The following is a 10,165-nucleotide window of genomic DNA, read 5'->3' on the forward strand; positions in this document are numbered from 1 at the left end:
CAACACTTCCATATATGTCCACAGGAACTGAATGAGCTTCCAAGGCCCTAMATTTAAAAGAAATCAAGACCAGTGTCCCGGATAGACCACTAGTTCTCATAAAACTAAACAGGCAAATTCAGTATGAAGGTATGTACTTCCCATCGGTCAATAAATGCAGCACTGAGGCATTAATGATGGGCTTATACATGTATAAGTATAAATTCAAACATGTACCACATTTACATGACTACAGTACATTTAAACATGGCAAATTGACAGTTCTGAAATGAACTATTTTGACATTGTTTTAGAGTAATACATTGTAATGAACAGATTCAGAAAAGGGCAACATTTTAAGAAAAAGGAAATGGTGACATAACACGTGACATGCATCAATCTGCTCAGACAACAGAGACGTCAGAACGGGTAACAGTATATCTTGGTTGTCATCATTGCTTCTCAGTACATTACACAATCTAACTGCTCTCATATCCTTCACTGTCTCTCCTCACAACAATTTCGGTTCATTACGTAGAAGAACACAGGATCCTTGAAACAGCAGACCCCAAAACACTGGTACCTGTAACACTTCAGAAATGGAAGCTTTTCAATAGTCAGAACAGAACCCTGCCTGTGTTCTAAACCATAGGATTCAAGTTCAAGCTGAGAATAAAAGTAGAGCTCTTTAGTGACGACTGTCTGGAATACATCTAGTTCATGATGTGTTCATTCATGCCTTGTTTTTATGCTTCCCCTAGCTTGTAAAAAAGCAGGGTATAACATGCAACCACAGCATAGCTGTTTTCACCATCTCAACACCATCTCTCATTCAGTTGGCACACTAATAGTGCATAAAGCTCTTCATGGTTGTCCAAAATTCAAATGCTCATTAGCATGTTCACAGTGTCCCCCAGTCTCTCTAATGACATCATCCCAGTCACATAACAGCACAGGTCTTAGTTTTAGTCTTCTGGAAGTCTGACACCACGGTGGGCAGGTCAGGTCTGCTGTGCGAGATCCTCTTGGTGCTCCTGGAGGACTTGTTGCGTTTGACGTTCTTGTTGCCCTTGTTGACGCAGGCCAGCGTGGCCACGTGGAAGAGGTCTCTGACGCTGTTCTCAGACTGCAGAGACGAACACTCGATGTACGGAGCACTGATCTGCTTGGCCATGTTGGAGCCCTGAGACAGAGATAGGGAAACAAACACTGAAATCAGTCGGAGCTCTGCCTATTACAAATTGTTCCAGCGCTTTTAATTACTGGATCATGTTTAAGTCATAATCTTGAATGACATTTAGAAAGACATGGACACCCACCTGATCATAGGACACTGGGGTATGGCCAGGAGTGAGATTTGGTAAAAGGTCGGTGCGTAGGTCTGACATTGCACCCCACACAGCATCTTGGTGTTGGGACAGAATTCCTCAATCTCTCCTTTCCACTTACAGAGGAAAGAAAAGGGAAAGCATTAGTCCGAGACTGGGGCCCTACTGAGCGGGGTCCGAGAACAAAAAAGCTTGGTTGGATTATGTTCTCTCCAGGGGAAGAATCTCGAACTGGACCCTACTCCTCTCAGCTGGCACATACTGAGCCAGGTCAAAGGTCACTGAGACCCACAATAGCCGTGTCTGGGATCTGGGAGACCATGTGTGAACAAGGCTGGTTGGACTACTACTGAGCCTCACGTGAGTTTGTTTTCACATTCCTCCCCGCCACCTCTTCCAATGGTACAGCCCTAGTTCTAGTCCCCCCTCATTGGTACGGCCCTATTTCTAGTCCCCCCTCATTGTAGGGTCCTAGTTCTAGTCCCCCCTCATTGGTACGGTGCTAGTTCTAGTCCCCCTCATTGGTACGGTCCAGTTCTAGTCCCCTCATTGGTAGTCCTAGTTCTAGTCCCCCCTCATTGGTAACGGTCCTAGTTCTAGTCCCCCTCATTGGTACGGTCCTAGTTCTAGTCCCCCTCATTGGTACGGTCCTAGTTCTAGTCCCCCTCATTGGTACGGTCCTAGTTCTAGTCCCCCCTCATTTGGTACCGCCCTAGTTCTAGTCCCCCCTCATTTGGCGGTTTTAGTTATGTCCCCCTCATTGGTACGGTCCTAGTTCTAGTCCCCCTCATTGGTACGGTCTAGTTCTAGTCCCCCTCATTGGTACGGTCCTAGTTCTAGTCCCCCCTCATTGGTACGGTCCTAGTTCTAGTCCCCCCTCATTGGTACCGGTCGAGTTCTAGTCCCCCTCATTGGTACGGTTCGAGTTCTAGTCCCCCTCATTGGTACGGTTCGATTAGTCCCCCTCTTGTACAGCTCTAGTTCTAGTCTCCTCTCATTGGTTACGGTTCGAGTTCTAGTCCCCCTCATTGGTACAGCCCTAGTTCTTAGTACCCCTCATTGGTACAGCCCTAGTTCTAGTACCCCTAATTGGTACAGCTTAGTTTTAGTCTCCTCTCATTGGTACAGCCCTACTTCTAGTCTCCTCTTCATGGCAGCCCTAGTTCTAGTCTCCTCTCATTGGTACAGCCCTAGTTCTAGTCTCCTCTCATTGGTACAGCCCTAGTTCTAGTCTCCTCTCATTGGTACAGCCCTAGTTCTAGTCTCCTCTCATTGGTACAGCCCTAGTTCTAGTCTCCTCTCATTGGTACAGCCCTAGTTCTAGTCTCTCTCATTGTACAGCCCTGGTTCTAGTCTCCTCTCATTGGTACAGCCCTAGTTCTAGTCTCCTCTCATTGGCAAGCCCTAGTTTATTGTCTCCTCTCATTGTACAGCCTAGTTCTAGTCTTCCTCTCATTGGTACAGCCCTATGTTCTAGTCTCCTCTCATTGACAGCCCTAGTTCTAGTCTCCTCTCATTGGTACAGCCCTAGTTCTAGTCTCCTCTCATTGGTAAAGCTAGTTTTCAGAAGAATTAGGTTCAGAGGTCACTTGACCCAGAAACACAAATGGAGGCCTTTCTAGAGAGGGTCAAGGGGACTGAATGAAAATGCCATTGGGACAGGCCATTGTTCACCAGTTCAAGAGGAGCCGAGGCAGCTTATCTTCCAGAACAAGAGTCCGCTACATCATCCCAAAACACTCACCTTCTTCAGTACACTGTCCAGGGTCTCTGGTCTGCTGATGTCAAAGCAGATGAGGACTGCATCAGAGTCCGGGTAGGAGAGAGGTCGCACATTGTCATAGTATGGTGAACCTGCAATTCAAACACGTCACCATGTTGTTAGTCAAGTAAAAGCGGGTCTGTGGTAACTGGGTCACGGTACTTCCTCAACTTCCTGTAAGTTAACCAACATGTACCTTTCCATAGATGCGTTGATTCAAACAATGACAATGTTATTTTCAGAGATTGATCAAACTGCAGTGGTCCCCATTCCAAACAGGAGTAGAAACAAAGTTACAGAATCCAACTAATACAAAATTCTATGAGGTATTTTACCAGTGAAATACACACGTGTGACGTACATACTGCACACTAAACAATCTGTAACATAGCCTCATGTCCTGAAGGTTTTCCTGGGATAAATGTGTGTAGTGTGGAATGTAGAGAATCTTTATGGCTGTTGAAGCTCTGTGGTGGACTGGGTCAGGTTGGATCCCAGGTAAAGAAGCCAAACCAACACTAATGTCTGGAAGTTCCCATCTCCCCATTGTGCCTCTGTGAAAAATGGTGGGGATTTTCTAGTTTCCCACAGTAGGGTGGTCTTTGAGTTACAACATGAGGGGGCTCCTCTCCTCACACAGGTTATATATTACCTTTAATCCAAACTGGCTGCACGAAAACACCATATCTCACACATAGTCTCTACTGTAGGAAACAGCTTCTCATTCTCAGAAAGGAGATTTGTGTAATTGTCTAAGGGTTCCATGCCAAAGGGCTTTCTCCTTTAGAATACAAAGCCATGTAGAATAAGCTAGGTTCCTGAATTGTGCCATTGAATTCTAAAGAATGTGGGGTTAAAGTATGCTATTTCACATCGTGACTTGAAGTCATAACAATCACTCAAAACCTGATCCATTACTTCTGAAGCTGGCTTTACAACGTTTGCCCCCACCCAAACCAGAAATGTTTTGATTCACAAATGGAATCCAGATGGTCCCACTCTGGACCAAAACACGGACCAAAACACATGGCACCATCACCATCTGTCTTTTCAATTTTCACTCTAATTTACCTAAACACAATTAAACTCAGTTTGAATTCTCAGGAGTAAACTTCTGTACCAGTGGGCCCATTTGAATATTTGGACACGGTAGAGTGCCTATAAATCATATGCTGTGGTATGACATGGATGCCCCTCCCGGCACGTTTCTCCACGAACAAATTCACACCAGCAGATGTAAACAATGAAGAAATATTTTCAAGTCTGGCGAGTCAGATTTCTTATGTTAAACAAACAGCCTTGAGGCCCTTATTTTCATAGCCCACCTTAAGGTCTGATAAATGGGTCGACCAGAACACATGGGGGATTTGGAATGTTTAGAACTCTGGTATGAAGGATTTTCCATGGGAACATTAAAATAGTGTTGTAGGATTGAGTTGATAAAAATGGGGTAAACCTAACAGACTGTAAGAAATTGCAATTTTAGGCTCGAAGTACAGTACATGTCGCTGTGAGACGTGATGAAAAGTGTACATGATAAAACAACGACATCAAACTAATCTAAGGCATCTTTCCTCATTCAACGTACAGCTCATCGATCAGATAGGTGGGTTAGGGGCTACAGAAATACAGGACACCAACCCAAGTCAATGCACATAACTATTACATATAAGTAATAGTTGTGCTTATAGGAGAGAGACAGGAAATCTCCAGGAGGATATTTCTCACAGGGGTGGATATAACCACTTCCCTGACCAATGACATGGTCAGACCACTGACATTCCACTGGGGGGGGGATTCCTCTACTAAACACATTGATCTACATACAGAACCTAGAACACTGGAGTCCCATGCATTTCTAATGACCTTTCAGATAACTGTGTTAGAGTTATTCTCCGGTGCTATTCTTCATGCAGGTTGCTCCAGAAAGCTCTAAAATAATGAGTAGGGTACTATGTGATGAGAAGGGAGCTAGACAAGATCATCTGSGTAACCCTATATTTCAGTGAACTCMYYAACTGATGTAGGATCTTAATTTGAGCTAGTTTTCTACAGCAGAAAAAATTATCAATCGGCAACAGGAAATGTGAATTATTATGTAGATTATAATCAATGGACATTTTTGTAGTGGTTGATACATTTTTCGTAAGGGAAAATCAAGTCTGACATTTCAAAGTGGAAATTACAAACTTCAGAAGCCTCTTTGCTATACGTTTTAAATTTCCTGCATTGCAGGAAAGTTCTCCTGCAACAGGGTGATCAAATTAAGATCCAGCATCTTTACTGATATCCCTAGGAGAGAAACTACTGTACATGGCATGTGCAGTATAATGAGGCTACCATGATATGGGATGATGTTCAATTAATCACTAGAATAGATGTATACACTTTTAAGAAAACTAGCACGAGTCTAAGTGGACTACATGTGCATTATAAAGTAGAGAGAGAGAGAGAGAGGGTGGCAAAGTGTTGGAGGCTCTTTACCCATTATACCTAGTTGTGTTGGAGGCTCTTTACCCATTATACCTAGTTGTGTTGGAGGCTCTTTACCCATCATACGTAGTTGGTTGTTTGAGGCTCTTTACCCATGCTATACGGAGTTGTGTTGGAGGCTCTTTACCCATCATACGTAGTTGTGTTGGAGGCTCTTTCCCCATCATACGTAGTTGTTTGGAGGCTCTTTACCATCTACGTAGTTGTGTTGGAGCTCTTTACCCATCATACGTATCGTTTGTGTTGGAGGCTCTTTACCCATCATACGTAGTTGTGTTGGGAGGCTCTTTACCCATCATACGAGTTGTGTTGGAGGCTCTTACCCATTATACCTAGTTGTGTTGGAGGCTCTTTACCCATATAACTAGTTGTGTTGGAGGCTCTTACCCATCATACGTAGTTGTGTTGGAGGCTCTTTCCCCATCATACTAGTTGTGTTGGAGGCTCTTTACCCATCATACGTAGTTGTGTTGGAGGCTCTTTACCCATTCATACGTAGTTGTGTTGGAGGCTTCTTACCCATTACGTAGTTGTGTTGGAGGCTCTTTACCCATTATCCTAGTTGGTGTGAGCTCTTTACCATTATACTAGTTGTGTTGGGCTCCCTTTACCCATTATACCTAGTTGTGTTGGAGCTCTTTACCCATCCATACGTAGTTGTGTTGGAGGCTCTTTACCATTCTAACGCTAGTTTTTCGTCTCCAATCTTCCAAATGAGACTCGTTTGTGATAACAATAAACAACACTATCATGTATCTCAAAACGCGCCACCCTATCCACAAGGTTATCAAAACAATTCCACCAAATCTACGTTATCACACCATCATGTTGTGATGAGAGGGAGGGGATTGCTGGTCCAGTGGAACTCCTTAGATGTGTCAGCCCTGGTGTGTCTGGTGAGGACTGGTGTGTGGTGAGGACTGGTGTCTCTGGTGAGGACTGGTGTGTCTGGTGAGGACTGGTGTGTCTGGTGAGGACTGGTGTGTCTGGTGAGGACTGGTGTGTCTGGTGAGGACTGGTGTGTGTGGTGAGGGCTGCCCTGGTGTATCAGCCCTGGTGTGTCAATACTGGTGTGTCAGCTCTTCCTGAAGCTGTGGTGTAATCACTGAGTCGTGTCCTGGACAGGCCCAAGGGACGCCACAATCAGCTTAAGGTCACAGAGCAGAGGAGAGGCAGCCCAACGCACTCCCTCACCCCTCTCTACACACCCCTCTTCACCTAGCCCAAAGCACTCCCTCACCCCTCTCTACACACCCCTCTTCACCTAGCCCAAAGCACTCCCTCAACCCCTTACTACCCCCTCTCTACACACACGTCTCCACCCAGCCCAGAGGACTCCCTGACCGGCAGGTAGCCTGGTGGGTAGGACCGTTGGACCAGTAACTGAAAGGTTGCTGGATCAAATCCCCGAGCTGACAAGGTAAAAATCTTATGTTCTGAGCAAAGCAGTTAACCCACTGTTCCCTGGGTGCTGATGATGTGACTGTCACTTAAGGCAGCCCCCCGCACCTCTCTGATTCAGAGGGGTTGGGTTAAATGCGTAAGACACAGTTCAGTTGAATGCATTCAGTTATACAACTGTCTAGGTATCCCCCTTTCTCTTTCCCCCTACTACTCCCTCTCCTCCCAGAGCAGTACACAGACCCAGGGAGGCAGAGCAGCCCAATCACCCAACCAGTCCAGGCTGGAGGCATCCGCAACTGTAGTTTAGCAGGTAATTACCTCCAGACCTGGGGCTGGGTTAAGGTTAGATCCCCCAGGGTTAAGGTTAGATCGCCCAGGGTTAAGGTTAGATCCCCCAGACCTGGGGCAGGGTTAAGGTTACATCCCCCAGGGTTAAGGTTATATCCCCCCAGACCAGGGGCTGGGTTAAGGTTAGATCCCCCAGGGTTAAGGTTAGATCCCCCAGACCTGGACCTGGGTTAAAACCTCTTAAGGATCCGCCCCTTTTTTTTCTCTCCAATTTTCGCCTAAAATGACATACCCAAATCTAACTGCCTGTAGCTCAGGCCCTGAAGCAAGGATATGGATATTCTTGGTACTATTTGAAAGGAAACACTTTGCAGTTTGTGGAACTGTGAAAGGAATGTAGGAGAATATAACACAATCTGGTAAAAAGTTAATACAAACAAAAAACCAACTGTTATTTTGTCTTTTTTTGTACCATCATCTTTGAAATGCAAGAGAAATGCCATAATGTATTATTCCAGCCCAGGTGCAATTTAGATTTTRGCCACTAGATGGCAGCAGTGTATGTTCAACGTTTTAGACTGATCCAATGAACCATTGYATTTCTGTTAAAAATGTTGTATCAAGACTGCCCAAATGTGCCTAATTTGTTTATTAATACATTTTCATGTTCATAATTGTGCACTCTCCTCAAACAATAGCATGGTATTCTTTCACTGTAATTGCTACTGTAAATTGGACAGTGCAGTTAGATTAACAAGAATGTAAGCTTTCTGCCAATATCAGATATGTCTATGTCCTGGGAAATGTTCTTGTTACTTACAACCTCATGCTAATCGCATTAGCCTACGTTAGCTTAACCGTCCCGTGGATGGGACACCGATCCCCCCCAGACCTGAGGCTGGGTTAGATTGTGCAGACCAGACCTGGGGCTGGGTTAGATTGTGCAGACCAGACCTGGGGCTGGGTTAGATTGTGCAGACCCAACTGAAAGCTGGGTTAGATTGTGCAGACAGACCTGGGGCTGGGTTAGATTGTGCAGACCAGACCTGAGGCTGGTTAGATTGTGCAGACCAGACCTGGGGCTGGGTTAGCATTGTGCAGACCAGACCTGAGGCTGGGTTAGATTGTGCAGACCAGACCTGGGGCTGTGTTTGGGTTAGATCCCCCGGGGATCTTTACATGGGATTCCTGTTGAGTGTGTGAGGCTGTGAGGGGGGGCGGCTTTATAAAACAAATAATGCAAGAGGACCGGCCAGGCCAAGCTCTCAGAGTGAAAATGTGTGTATGTTGGCCAGGGGAAAATAAGTGTCTCTAATTTCGTTACCGCCCTTTAGATTGTCTCTCCTCATAGACAGCTGAAAAAAGGTCTCATAAATGAAGTACAAATATACTCCTACAGACTGAGGCATACAAAACAGGTGCCAATGCAAGGTTTGCCTTTACTTCAGAGTGCACAGGACAAAAATGTATGTCAGTAAGTAGCCTATGTTGATTTCACAAGACTGATGTACAATTCTATACAGAGGCAACACCAGTGTTTGAGTACCCACATTGTCAGGTGTTCAAGGGTGTGCGGGTCGTTTCAGATGTAGGCTAATGCTGGTGGTGTACAAAAGGTTTCCATAACTGTTATCCGACTCCTATCTACCCCTTTACCACATTCCAGAGAGGCAGCGTCAGACCATTCCTCTCAAAGGGGCTGGCTGTTACTGTAAAGCACATAATGTGGCCAATACTGCATATCAGGATTTCATGCTTGTTTTCTGTTGCAGAACACTCTAGATGTTTCATGCCTGGTATTTATTAGCTACAGCATGTATGACAGTGACGTAGGCTTTCAGAAGGGTAATAATGTGCAGTGGGTCCTCACCTGAAGTGTCCCACAGACGGAGTTCAACTCTCTGCGTATCGATTTCAAAACTGGCYGTGTAGTTCTCAAACACCGTGGGAATGTAGCCCTACAGATGAAATAAAATGGTGATATCCATGTTTAGACACAGAAAGAAACGTTGCAAGCTGATTAATAACTCATAATAATCATGTTTAAAAAAATGACAAATATGTCACAAAACTCACCTCAGGAAATGAATCTTTTGCAAACACATTTAGTAGAGCGGTTTTCCCACATTCACTATCCCCAACGACAACTATTTTACATTTTACGCTTGGATTTAAATCCATTTTGTAACGAATTGTGATATTGTCCTCCGTCTTTCCATAAAATAGAAAGTGTCCTAAAGAAGAATAAAGYCGGGATCAACAGAACATCCGAACGTTCTAGATTCCCAAGTATGATGATGGGCGGACTGCATCAGCCAGCTGCACAGAATCATCTATCCTGAATGAGAACGTCGCGACGGGAAAGTAACTTAAAAAATGTAAAAATAGAAAACCTTTAAATAATTAATATGATCCCTTAGGAGAGTGAAAGACTGTGACATCCAAGTAGCGTCCCATATAGCCAGTCCTGTATCCGAGAGCTCCAGACCCTTTATAAGACTCTACGGTCCTCAGCCTGGAGTTTGCCGGAGTTTGAGGATTCACTCCTATTTCTAGTCAGAGAGCGAGGGCGTTGCGCAAGTAGGTCGAGCACGCATGYATCAGACCAGTTTGTCATTTGAGGAGCTGTAATACATATTTGGTTGACAGTGAATTACACAATTTCTGATAAATAATATTAAAGGTCCTACAGTAATTATAATGTTATTGCAATAAAACATTATTTTGCAGTAGGTGTAAATCAGAATATAATCTACAAACATAAGTAATAATTGTGTCATCCTTTGGAACCTGTAAYGTAATTCCCATTAGTTTTATTGGTGTTTATTGGACTTTGAATGAACTGTCTGGAATGAAGTCTCAATATTTGTATTCATTTGCTTTTATATTTATAACCACTTTAAAGGGGTTG

General features: G+C 44.5%; 1 pseudogene; it reads right to left on the reverse strand.

Moving 5' to 3' along the window:
* Positions 1–497: 497 nt before the first annotated feature.
* LOC111959792 (rho-related GTP-binding protein RhoE-like) lies at positions 498–9,796 on the reverse strand (annotated as a pseudogene).
* Positions 9,797–10,165: the final 369 nt, after the last annotated feature.

This window comes from Salvelinus sp. IW2-2015, linkage group LG36 (genome assembly GCF_002910315.2).
Source record: "Salvelinus sp. IW2-2015 linkage group LG36, ASM291031v2, whole genome shotgun sequence".
NCBI classification, from domain to species: Eukaryota; Metazoa; Chordata; class Actinopteri; order Salmoniformes; family Salmonidae; genus Salvelinus; species Salvelinus sp. IW2-2015.